The sequence below is a fragment of the Hydra vulgaris genome, chromosome 05, assembly GCF_038396675.1.
Source record: "Hydra vulgaris chromosome 05, alternate assembly HydraT2T_AEP".
Taxonomy (NCBI): domain Eukaryota; kingdom Metazoa; phylum Cnidaria; class Hydrozoa; order Anthoathecata; family Hydridae; genus Hydra; species Hydra vulgaris.
In genome coordinates this window covers 683,170-697,277 of record NC_088924.1, presented here as the reverse complement: position 1 = coordinate 697,277, position 14,108 = coordinate 683,170, and positions in this window count along the sequence as shown.

Here is a 14,108-nt window from a genome sequence, read left to right as displayed (position 1 = left end):
ATTCAGTCCCACAATTACTGGTGGCTATTTTGTTAGGCTCGAAATTGATGGGGGCAAAGTTTTTTTCAAGTTTTGTTTCAGCATTGTTGATACTGCGTTACGAGATGAAATCAGCTTACTGCGACAAGAACAACTTCTCACTCAAAGGACTGGTAAAGACATTGGAGTCAAGAGACAAATTCTCGTTGAGGTATCAGAAGAGTTCATTGAGCTATTTATTAATAAATATTTTGTGGAGAAAATCAAAAAACAAGTCTTAAAATGTATTCAGATACCATTTTATGGTACTACAATATAAAAAATAGGGTTTAAACTAGTGTTGTTCGCCATAAACAAAAACTTACCAAAATTTCGCATTTTTATCTTCCGTGTTTAAAGTTGCTATTGCGGAAGTTGTACTTGCGCAAATTCTCTTTCCGTAATGCATTATACGAAAAAAAAAAATAATAATAATTCCGTAAAAACCATTTACGAAAAGTAACTTGCGAAACAAATCATTTCGAAAGAATACAAACTTGCGAAACAGTTCCATACGGAAGGAGCGTTTTGGAATGTGCGCTGACGGAATAGACTCGAAAGCATTCATTAAACTGTCATACAAAAAGTGTTATTACTTATTATTTAAATAAAATGTTAAATGATTCTTCAACAGTTTATACATATATATCTGATATGCATATATGTATATGTATATATATGTATATATATATATATATATATATATATATATATATATATATATATATATATATATATATATACATATATATATATATATATATATATATATATATATATATATATATATATATATATATATATATATACATATATATAAATATATATACTTACATATAAATATACATTTATGCATATATATATATATATACATATATGCATATATATATATATACATATATATATATATATATACATATATATATATATATATATATATATATATATACATATATATAAATATATATATTTACATATATATACACATTTATGCATATATATATATACATATGCATATATACATATATGCATGTATATATATATATATATACATGCATATATATATATATATATATATATATATATATATATATATATATATATATATATATATATGTATATATATATATATATATATATATATATATATATATATATATATATATATATATATATATATATATATGTATTCTAATAATTACTCATTTAAATCAAGAAAATTTATTAAATAAAAAATCTGAATTAATTTTTAAATGTAGGCACGAAAATAAATACCTCTTAAAAAATTATAAAAACAAATGACCAAATTAAACTATCCCCATTCCAAAGAAAATTAATTCATAATTACTTTCTGTAACTTCCCGTTAACAAAAAAATATAGTAATTAAAAAATTTTTATAATAATTTATAACTTCCTGTAAAAATTTTTTCTATAAACTGAATTTTTTTTGAGATTTAGTAACTCTTCCTGATGATCCAACAATGGTGAAACTTCAAGTCGAAGATAAAAGTTAGATAAGTGTTTTTTACTAATTTATATATATATATATATATATATATATATATATATATATATATATATATATATATATATATATATATATAAATAAATAAATATATATATATATATATATATATATATATATATATATGTACATATATATATATATATGTACATATATATATATATATGTACATATATATATATATATGTACATATATATATATATATGTACATATATATATTTATATATATATATATATATATATATATACATATATATATATATTACTAATTTATATATATATATATATATATATATATATATTTCCTACTCAGTTGTTTGTTGCCTTTGGGTGAGCAAAATTGGAGGTTGACTATTTATATTCTCATATATAATAACTTAGTAAATTATTTGGTTCCATTACAAATTTTTAATGAACTTTAAGTGTTGTTTGGCCGTTGTAAGTTTTGACTGATTCTTGCAAATAAACTATCACAACCTCTCAGATTAGCTACAGCTCTGATTCTCTCAGCGCTTGTATAGTCCTGGTGAGCTTCTATGTTAAAATTTTATCCAAGCGTAAAGACCCGGGGAAGAGTCGTATTGTACGTACCCGTTTTTTTGCTACAAAATCTCGCAACTAATTTTTTACTTCTCTCCGAAATAGCTAAAGCTTTAAAACTTTCAGCAGTTGTATAGTCCCAATAACGTTGAGATGTTGAAAATCAAAGCATTTTCAACATCCCAACGTTAGGGCCAATGGTACAAGGGACAACAAATGCCCTTCCCACCATCCCACCCTTACTTTTTATATTTATTAAGGAAAATATTTAAGAAAAATTCATTGAAAAGGATGTGTTTAAACTTTTTTTTAATTTGCTTGTTGTTATTGAGGTAATAAAAGCAAAGGAGCATATAACAGAGCACCTCAAAAATAAAAAAAGTGAAACTGACTAAACATAAAAGTATACTATTTGAAAACAAGTAAGAGCTATTTTTAGGCATTTTGTTACATAATTAAGTTTTAGCATTCATCACTTAAATTACGTATTTTTTTGATTTCAGCAAAGGAATTGTTTCCCGATTTCACAATTGCATTCGTATGTTTACGTTGTTCAAGTTATCATCATTATTTAATTCTTATTCATTAAATGACATTCTAAAAAGTATATTTTATGAAAGTCTTGATTCCTTTATAGAAGTTTAAAATTGAAACTTATCAATATCATATATAAAAATTAGTATTTTAATTACTTAGTTAATTATACGTATTTGATTCATAAAACTTAATTAAATATATTTTTTATGCCGCGTTTCGTAAGTTTCTTTCTGATAAGAACTGCTTCGCTAGTTGCGGTGCGAAAGAGTTTCGTTTCGAAAGAAATTTGGTTTTTTATCATTATTTCAAAAAATAAAACCTTAAAATGTTCATATGTTGCAATACTGAAAATAAAATTTTATTATAAACATTTTGGTATATAAAAATTTTATTTTTTACAATTATATTCGTTTGACCCACAAAATTTTTTTATAGACTTTTTAGAATTAGAATTTCTATTTATTTCGTCATTTTACACATTTTACAATGTTATCTATAAATTTAAACAAATATATATAATTACAAGCTGACTGGGCCAAGTAGAAGTCAAAATGACTTATCATCAAGCCCCTTTGTGAAATACAAAAAAAATACAATTAAATTTTACATCTTCCAATATTACATTAAAGAGTGAAATTAAAAATTTTAAAAAAAAAAAAAAAAAAAAATTTGGTTAGAAATTTTAGAAGGTTAAAAAAGAACTTAAAGTTAAAAAAAGAAGAAATTTAAGATAACGTTAAAATATAAAATAACAAATAAAAAATTACAAATCTGTACATATTCGTATACATATTAAAGACAATAAACACAAAAATAAAAAATTTAATTCGCTTCATATGCATATACATATTCAATACAATATTAAAATTAAATAAAGTACATAAAAAATTAAAATACAAAATTATTTCGATTTTTTTTAAAAAAAATGAGAGAATGTACGTAATGTTTAAATTTAGTAAGTGTTTTTTTATAGTTCTTTTAAATGTAGCAATAGATTTTATTTTTTTCATATTTTCGTCAAGAACCGAATTCCACAAGCGTGGTACCCGGCATATAGTCGAGAAGTCAGATTTTTTGAGTGATGTTAGTGGGATGTAGTAATTACTCATTGAATGTCTTGTTTCATATTTATGATTAATTCGAGTGAAAATTTTAAAAAAATATTTTGGAATCATTTCATTTTGAAGTTTAAACATAAATAACAAGTTATGGTATATATTTAGTTTGTATACATTTAGAGCATTTATTTCCTTGAGTAACGGCTCGGCACTTTCGTATCTACTTGCGCCCAAAACTAATCTACTTGCTTGCTTTTGTTTTGTATAAATAATTTTTAGGAAGGATAAATGATTGTTTGCCCCGGCAATATTACAATAGTTAATATGACTATGTATAAATGAAAAGTATAAATTTTTAAACATAAATTATTTAAAAGATGTTTTGTCTTGTACATAATCCCCAGAATCTTTGAAACTTTGTTCTAGACTAGCTTTATTTGGCTTTTCCAATTTAAATTCTCATCGAAAATTATTCCTAGTATTTTCATTGAAAAAACTCTTTTTATTTTAATATTGTTAATTATTAGTTCAGGTAATTTGAGTGGAAGGTTCTCGGATTTAGATGACTTAGCAAACAAAATATATTTCGTTTTTTCAATATTTAATGAAAGTTTGTTTGCTTCAAACCACTCATTAAGATATATTAATTCTGTGTTTACAATATAAAAAATATTTTTTAAATTTGAGTCAGAAAAGAAAACATTTGTGTCATCAGAAAAAATAATATAATTAAGTATTTTTGAAGACATTCTTTTTTAACTAATTAAAATAGACTTTCGGTACGATAATTTTTATTTTTTTCCTTCCGACTTTCGGTAGGCTACCCACTGCATTAAAACTAGATAATAACTTCACTGAACTTCTTCTTTAATTTAATTTTAATCTAGCGATTTTGGTGAACGCATGCGCTCTTAACCCTAATTTTTATTTTTTCTGTTGAATGTTTATTTAAACAAAACCCGACATGATTATAAGTATTATAAGAATTATAAGATTTGATTATGCATAAGACATGATTATAAGTATTATAAGAAATAAAAGTAAAACATTTGAGCTGTCCATGGATCACCAGCGGAATCAAAAAATCTTCAAAAACTGAACAAAGACTAGGGGAAAGGCGCCTATGATGGCATAGCGCCTATGATGGCATACCGGTCATATTTCCATTAAAATTGGTTTTGGTAAAAAAATGATTAGACCTACATGACTATACTGACTTTACATTAGTTTTAGTGAAAAAACGTCCCTTGTGCACAAGTATTGTTTTTATAATCAACAAAAATCGATTTCGGGATGTGCTGTTGTAGTTTTATTTCCTTCATATATTTAAGATTGTGATTTTACTATTAACTGTGCAGAAATGAAATTTTCATGCATTTTATATTCAAGTTTTGTGCATTTAGTGGAATAGTTACTTTAATTTTATCTTTTGAACAAAGCAGACACAGCTTGTTTTAATGAAAATGATGACTTTTACCCATGATGGCATACTGAGGAGTTGGGGGTGTTGAAATATTGACGATTTGGGAGAACCTTTTTTTTTTTAAAAGAAATACTTATTTTTAAGTAAAGTTAAAAGATAGCGATGCTCCAAAATTCTTTTTTGGTCCAAAAAATACGTAAAACGCAATATATCCTATGCGCATGCGCAAAATTTTACAATGCTGGTGTGTAGCATGAAATGGTAAATTAGGATGGTTTCGAGTAATTTCTGGCTTTTCTGAGGGAAGGGTTAAATGAAATCATTAAGTTACCCTCGATTCTAACTAGCCCCATCCTCCCCTATGCCATCATAGGAGCAGTGGTTGCCTATGATGACATACTTGTGCTTTTTTTTGCAATAAAAATAACTTATAAAAAAAATAAAACTGATGAAAACTCCCAGAGTAATTATTGTTCTAGATGTAACAAGGAATGTATCCATATCAAAACTTTTATTATTGGTCTTCAGGATACTGAATAATGAAGCTTCAAAGTTAAGTATGCCATCATAGGCGCCTTTCCCCTATATGTTAAATATTTGAAAAACAGAAATGAAGAAAACCTATCTACTTATAAACAATATAAAAATCTTTTCGAAAAAATCAGACAACATTCTAAAAAAGCTTATTATTCTAAATTACTTCAAAAAATAAATGGAGATACCAAAAAAACATAGAACATCATGAAAGAAATAATCGGAAAAATGTATATAAAAATAAACAGCTTACCAGATAGAACTATTATAAATGAAATAGAACACATCGATAAGAACTCTATTGCCGAACAATTCAACAATTTCTTCGCAAATATTGGCCCTAACATGGCGTCTAAAATTCAAACCGCAAATAACTCCTTTGAAAATTATTTTACTGATCTAAATAGCGAACTAACTTTTAACGGATTAAGCTATGAAGAACTCGAAAATGCAAAAAACTCTTTAAAAATCAACAAAGCACCAGGAATTGATGAAATTTGTAGCAATATTGTAATGAGTATCTTTCCGATAATAAATAAACCCTCTTCGAAATATTCAAATCTTCAATTACAACAGGAACCGTTCCAGAGAAATTGAAAATTGCAAAAATTGTACCTATATATAAAACTGGAGAACCATACTTACTAAACAATTATAGACCAATCTCAATTCTTCCTCTATTCTCAAAACTCCTCGAACGAATAATTTATAATAAATTATACCAATATATAACAAACAACAACATCTTAAATACAAAACAATTCGGCTTTCAAAAGCAATATGCAACCGAACATGCAATCGTAGATCTTGTAAATCTTGTAGATCTTGTAGCATCAACTACTCATTTGTTAATAAAGAATTTGTTTTAGAAATCTTTATAGATTTATCGAAAGCATTCGATACTGTTGATCATGCTATCCTGCTCAAAAAATTGGAAAAATATGGCGTAAAAAATGTTGCATTACTCTGGTTTAAAATTTTTTTGCTAAACAGACAGCAATGTGTTAATACTGATGAAAATATCTGTTCAAAATTGCTTAAGATTAAATGTGGCGTTCCCCAAGGTTCCATTCTAGCTCCCTTATTGTTTTTAATATACATTAACGATCTTCCGAAAGTCTTAAACAAACTTGATGTAATAATGTTTGCAGATGATACTAATTTATTTTATTCATCTCAGTCTATTAAAGAACTGTTTGAAACAACGAATATCGAACTTGAAAAACTTAATATCTGGCTAAAACCTAATAAATTATCTTTAAACACAGAAAAAACCAATTACATTTTATTCCATCCTAACCAAAAAAGAAAAAAAATATCTAATATATTACCATTGCTAAAAATAGAAAACAAAAATATTGAAAGAACCTCAATAACAAAATTTCTAGGTTTACTAATTGACGAAAATATTTCATGGAAAGCACACATTGACTATTTAAATACTAAAATAACCAAAAATATTGGCGTGCTATACAAAGCTAGAGCAATGTTATCGCAAGAAAATCTAAAACATCTTTATTTCTCATTTATACAGACCTATTATACATATGGTAATATAGCTTGGGCAAGTACCAATAAATCCAATTTGAAATCACTTTATCGACGTCAAAAACATGGCGTTAGAATTGTCTATAAAAAAGACAAATTCACTCATGCTGAACCTTTGTTAAAACTCCTTAATGCACTAAACGTCTATAGAATAAACATTTATCAAAACTTATTGTTTATGCTGAAATATAAACTCGGGCTTGTCCCATCACATTTCTCAAATGATTTCTTTAAAAGCAATAGAAATAGATATGACACTCGAGAAGTCGGAAACTTTAATATACCGTTTAGAAAAACAAAACTATCGCGTTTCACAATTTCATATCGCGGTCCCTATCTCTATAATAAACTGATATCCAGAAATGCCATAATTACAAAATTAGATAACCTAAATTGTTTGAAAATCTTACTAAAAAAATTCGTTTTAAATATAAACAATTATATGAACTTACACTAAACTAATACTGAAACTAGAGCCAAAATTAACGTTGAAACGAAAATCCCAAAAAACTTCAATAACAAATATTAATATAAAAAATATATAAATCAAAAATAATTTTATTTATGCCTAATCATATATTTATGTGTACAAAATCTAGCATTTATCAATTATTTATTATCTTACATTTTATTATATGTGAATCCAATATAAAATGAACTATTATTATATTTTGTGAAACTAGAAACATGTAAAAACAAAAATACAAAAAATATTACTAGTACAAGCGATTTCTTGATGACAAAACCACGTGACCGGGTTAAGATAACTTTATATGTGATTTCTGCCTCCAATTTTATAAAATTTCTAAAACTATTAACTACTATAACTAAAGTAACACACAAAAAAACCCGTTTCGTAAAAAATTATTTCTAAAAAAGTTACTGAGGTTGTTTTTTTTTAAGCGCAAAAAGTAAACTTATGCGTCTAAAATTGCGTTAATCATGATAAAAAAAAAGCAATTGGGGTTTTAAAATACAAGAATACAGTTTCACTTTAACCCAGTTTTTTTTCATTTCAGTTTTTTTGTTGAGTGTTTAGTAATTGTCCATAAATTACGTAAATATAATTTATTTAAAGAACAGAAGTAAATATAATTTATTTAAAGAACAGAAGTAAATATAATTTATTTAAAGAACAGAAGTATTTAAAGAAAGTTGGAGATCTAAAGCTCTTTTAAACAGTAGTTTTCATTAAACTTAATGATTTTGATTATTTATTTAACTTAATGGTCTACGAATGAAAACTTTCGATCTCTTTTGTTTTTTTTATTTTTATTTTTGAAATTTAGCATTGCATATATTATGGACAATATATTATATGAAAACCATCTTGCTCCATTCGCCCTCTTGCCCCGTTTTCCGTTTATTTCTTAAAAGAAACTTAAAAGAAAATGAAAAAAATTGAAGAAATTTTTTTTTGGTGCAAAACTTAAAGCTTTTATTTTTTTGTTCATTTTTATTTTTTGAATATTTTATTTAATTTTGCTTTTTATGGATTTGTAAAATCTTATACTTTTTATTTTCTTTCTTCGATTTTCTTTTGATTATAGATTAGTAGCTGATCTTAGTAGCTATACTTGTAAATATTTTTAAATAGTTTTTATATGGTTCAAAATAAGTGTATGTTTACTTTTTAATGGTTGTAAACGCTTGTTGATAAAAGCACGTCGGGGCGTAGTGATTAGGCAAATATTGTCTTCTTTCAGCCTCGATCATGTAGATTTTATTTATATAACACGGCATTATATTCTTTTTTTTAATGACGAAATAAATAAATAAAATATTGGCTATGCATAAAGTGACTACCCAAAGACAACTACCCTGTGTTTCAATCCCTGATTGAAAAAGTAGGCAGAAATGCAAAAAAACAAGCATTTTATTAACGACTACGCATTCACTCAGTATCAGGATCCAGGGGATGAGGGGGAGGGAGGATGGGTTTGTATGCATGACCCCACCCCCACCCCCCTCGATCTGAATGTTCTAAAGTATCTTAGAATTTTAGGACTTTTTTTTTTTTCAGGAGACGCAAATGTGGTACAAAATGCAAAAATAGTTTTACATCGAACCAAAAATTCCTGGATCCGCCACTGCATACACTTGTTATTAGGAGTGTCTGCATACAGCTATTTGTGAGGGTATACATAGAGAGTATGTATATAGTTTTATATGTTTATATTTGCATTTTTTTTTTTAAACATCTTCGCTTCCAACAAGGCTGCAAGCAGCCACTAATTAAAGTTGGAAGTTACTGAAAGAGAAAAGATGAAGATTGTAGAGCAAGATAACGATTGACAGACGACTTAAAAGATTGCAAATTATATATGTCAGGAAAGCAAGATGAAGGAAGCGAATTCCAAAGAGCTGATGTTCGAGGAAAAAACTAGACAAATAAGCGTTTTTGGAGCACTTAGGAATAGTCACAGAAAAAGGATGACACTTAATTGAATGACGAGTAACACGAGAATGAATTATAGTAGATGGCACAAGAGACGTTAGCTCTTTAGAGCAGTGCCCATTATAGTATTTGTAGAAAAGATAAAGAGTAGCAACATTACGACGATGTGATAATGGTTGGAGGTTGGCTGCAAGAGTAGATCCAACTATGTTTACAACGCGTTTTTGCACCTTGTCTAAAAGAGAAAGGGCATCATTAGAGGATCCGCCCCAGATATCGCAACAATATTCCATACAAGGCCGGATTTGAGATTTATAGAGATAGAGAATAGAATCCGAAATAAGAAAGTGACGAGCTCGATAAAGAGATGCAACCTTAGCAGATGATAATTTTGCAACTGATTTGATATATGGTTTCCAAAAAAGATTTGAAGTAAGAGTTAATCCTAGAAGATGGAGAGTAGGTGACTCATCGAGTACATCACCGTTCATAAATATAGGAAGTTCTAAATTATTGCGATAACGATTCGCTGAAAAAAATTGAGTTTTATCTGAATTAAAGTTCACCAGCCACTGCGAGCCCCATGCTGTAGCAGAAGTAAGATCCTTGATATATAGTCTTTTGGAATATTAAGTTTTTTAAATGCTGACAAAACTGAATTCTTGCTCACCGGAAAAAAACAAATTAGAAACTGCACAATAACACTCAAAAACCAACAAATAAAACTTTATGATAAATTTTGTTATCTTGGTTTTACATAGGATATAAAAAGTTGACTTTTTGCCTCACTTAATTGTTTAAATAATGATCGCTGAATAACCAATTTCCGGGCAGTAATCGAATCTTTAACTCAATCAAGAATCCGTTTCGCTCACTTAAACTCTATTATCCAGTTATATAAAACTTTGTCTGCAACACTAACTTACGGTCTTGAGCTTTATGAACATAAAAAAATATTAATGCAAAAGCTTGATATAGAAAGCACTAAAGTCACTTATAAACGTTTCAAAACATAGCAAAAATAATATTTATCCCTTATTTTTTATCGAGGATACCATCAATAATTATTCAACAAATCAAGCTAAAAGCATTTATTTGCCTGATAAACAACAAAATGACATTTGATATTGTTAAGTCGATGCTGAAAAACAAAACAGCTCCACAACCTTTTTAGATAGTGTTAAGGGTTTGTGCAATAGTTATGAACTAAATCTAGAGAAAATATTGCAAAGTAAAAAAAAAAAATCATTGGTTTAAAAAATGTAATTCCTGAAACGGATCTTCAAATTCTAAAATATGCAGTTGAGTGCTGAAGCTTAGAAGAACAGAGAACAATCTTTAAGAACATTCTTGAAAAAAAATTCCTAGATGATCATGTTTGGAAAAAAAATCTAGAAAAAGAAAGAAAAAAGAAAAAAAAAACTTCAAAATTTTTTGTTTATCCTAAACGAAACTTTAGTTTACCTTACTTGTTTAACAAATATATAAATAAAATAATAAATATCGTTTTATAATAGAAAAGTTAATATTTGAGTTTTTATCACCACCACTACACTCAATACCACTGCCTACCCGAGGTAGGGGTGGGTTTGAAAAATGTCCCTTTTGCACTTTGTTAATGCTATTCATATGCATTTGTTATTTATAAAAATATTTTCTTTTGACTTATACCCACCTTCTACATAGTACCTCAATTATATTAAATGAAAGTCTTGTAGAATATATTTTAAAAATCCAAACAAAAGTTCAAAATTTTACGAACATTTTCTTAAAAAAAATCTAAGATTTTTTTTAAATATTAGAGGGTGTTGTAGACGTCCCTCCGCGCTCCGATACGCTTTTTTTATATACTTGTTCTTTTATCCTTTTAAACATACTTGGCCCTTTCTTTTGATACCAAGTTGTATGGATTTGGATACGAGTTGACAAAGTTTTGTCAGTTTAAGTAAAGAAAAACTCTAAATTTGGTCACCGTTTTTTCAGCAAAGCCAGATATCAAAAGTTAAAGGTAAAAAAATAATAATAATTTTTTCACCATTAAAATACTTTTTTAAAATTCTTTTAAATAATATGTAACAATCTACTATTTGATTAATTTAAAAGTTTTATTTCACATACGTATAATAAAAGTTTATTTTAATTTTACGTTTGTAAACAATATAATATGAGGGTAGGTTGTTAGTTTTAATATAATACCTAAAAATATTGTTAATTTGTCCGTAAATTACATTTTACTAAACCTATATTGCAGCAGCTATTAAGAAAATTGTTAGATATTATTTTATCGAGCGAAAAAGAATAATTTTTTCTTATTATTGTTAATCTGGTATTAACTGAAATGAAAATTTCTAAAAAGTATTTTTAAAACATTTAACGTTTTTATTTGAATTATACTTTAAAATTTCTTTTAAAATTGCATTAACTAACTCGTAAAGATTTTTTCGTCTTTTATTTACTTTGAAGAGAAAATGCAAAAAAAAAGTTTTAAAGTTTAAAAAATGCCAGCAGGTTGTCTATAAGTAGCATTAATGATTAACTTGATATTATTGTGGTTTATCGTTTCTATGCATCATGACTTACAATCTTTTTTATTAACACAGATGTTTTCACGTTTAAACAAATATAAAACTCTGAATAAAAATAATAAGGTCTCCGTCAAGATCAATGATCAGGACTTTTTCAATACAACAGCAACATAAACCACAAGTTTATGTTGTTGCTGTATTGAAAATTATCTTCAAGTCCTGATCATTGATCCTGTGATTAAAGTCCTGATTTTAAGCTCATGCAATATCATTTTCAAACTTTCCAATATTTTATCTATGCTTGAAATATATGTTTGCCTAAAATTGAAAACATATTTTATTGCAAATAAAGTATTGAGCAGACTCGGGAGTTTATTTAGTTTATATTGGATAGACTCGGTGGTTAAATAGTGTTTACTTTTTATAACAATTTAGTTAAATTTAAGGTTGTCAAAATCTTGTTATTTGTGTAGGAGAGCGCGGTATGAATCTTAACTAAAATATTTGCACTGCGCTCTCCATAAATAACCGAATTTTTACAATCCTAGTTAAAATGGCTCGAATAATTTTTTTAATAAGAATGTTTTAATAAGAATGTTCACTTTTGCATAAGTTGAATTATTGAATAAAAAAAACTTTTCGAAATTCTGTTTATGTTTCGGTATGTTTGAGAGGATTTCTATTTACCCAATTTTAAACCGAAATGAGTTTAACTTTTCGAAATCACGATATTCAATATAATATATAAATTTCAAACGCGAAATTTGGATAGCTCCAAATTTGAAATTTTGAAAACTGTTTGAATTTTATTTACATTATCAAAAACTTACCGTAACAATTTTTCACTTTTGAATCTCTAAAATCTCTTTCAAAATACTTTTATATTATCGAAATTTTAAAAATGGCATATTATTATAAGTGAATATATAAATATATTCCCTTGCAAATCTCTATAAGGGGCCATCCTTAAAGTTCGTAAGCAGGTGTGGGGGAGAGGGTTACCAAACAGCGTACGAATGCGTACAAGGGTTGGGGGGTGTTAAAGACGTACGTGAGTACGTACGCGGTTTGACTATCTCCCCTAAAAAAATTCAGTATTATATTTTCTTTTTCTAAATTCGGTCACAACTCTTTTTTATATCTCTTTATAAATAATAAGAGAAAAAAGAAATCGAGAGAAATTGTTCCAAATAATGTTTTTTATTTTTTGCAATGTAATTTGATTGGAAGCGAGATGAGAAGCAAAAAGAGGTTAAACAAAAGCATTTTATTTTTAATTACGCAACGTGGTTCATTTCTCTTAAATGAATTTAATATTTTTATTTTTAAATATAATAAAAAAATTAGCAAATATTATGATAAAATTGTTTTAAGATTGGGGTTTTTAGTTCATTAAATGAATTTAAAGCCCCCCTTTTAAATGAATTTTAAGAAATTAAAAAAGGGTTTTAAGGCAAAAATACTTTTCTCTTAAAAAAACGATGACTGTAATTGTAAAAAATAGTTATTTTAATGCAAATAGAAACCAATACTTTTTAATATGCAAGCAAGAGCAATTAATTTGAGTTAACAACAAAACGATAACAAAAACTTTTTCATTCTATTCGATAACTGAAAACACCAAATTAGAAAGAAAAAAATATATATTTATTATTACCAAGATGCCGCACGGATTTGTAGAGAATGAATAAAAAATCGTGTACAACGCTTGAAAAACAAAAGCAATATCAGCACGCACAGGAGTTGTGGAATGTAGTAAAAAATAATCAATCCTTGTATGAAAAAAAAGTAAACGAGTTAAAAGTGAAAGCAACAAAATCGAAAGGATCAATTATGTCATTCTGAGGAAATCCCTTTTCACCGCCTAGCAAAAAAAAAAAAAATATTCATCCAATGCCGTCTTCATAAAATGAAACGCCAAGTTCTCTAAATGCAACTACGATAGAGCCAGCAAGCATTGAACTTGGTAAGCTAATTTCTGTAATATTTCAAAACATTTT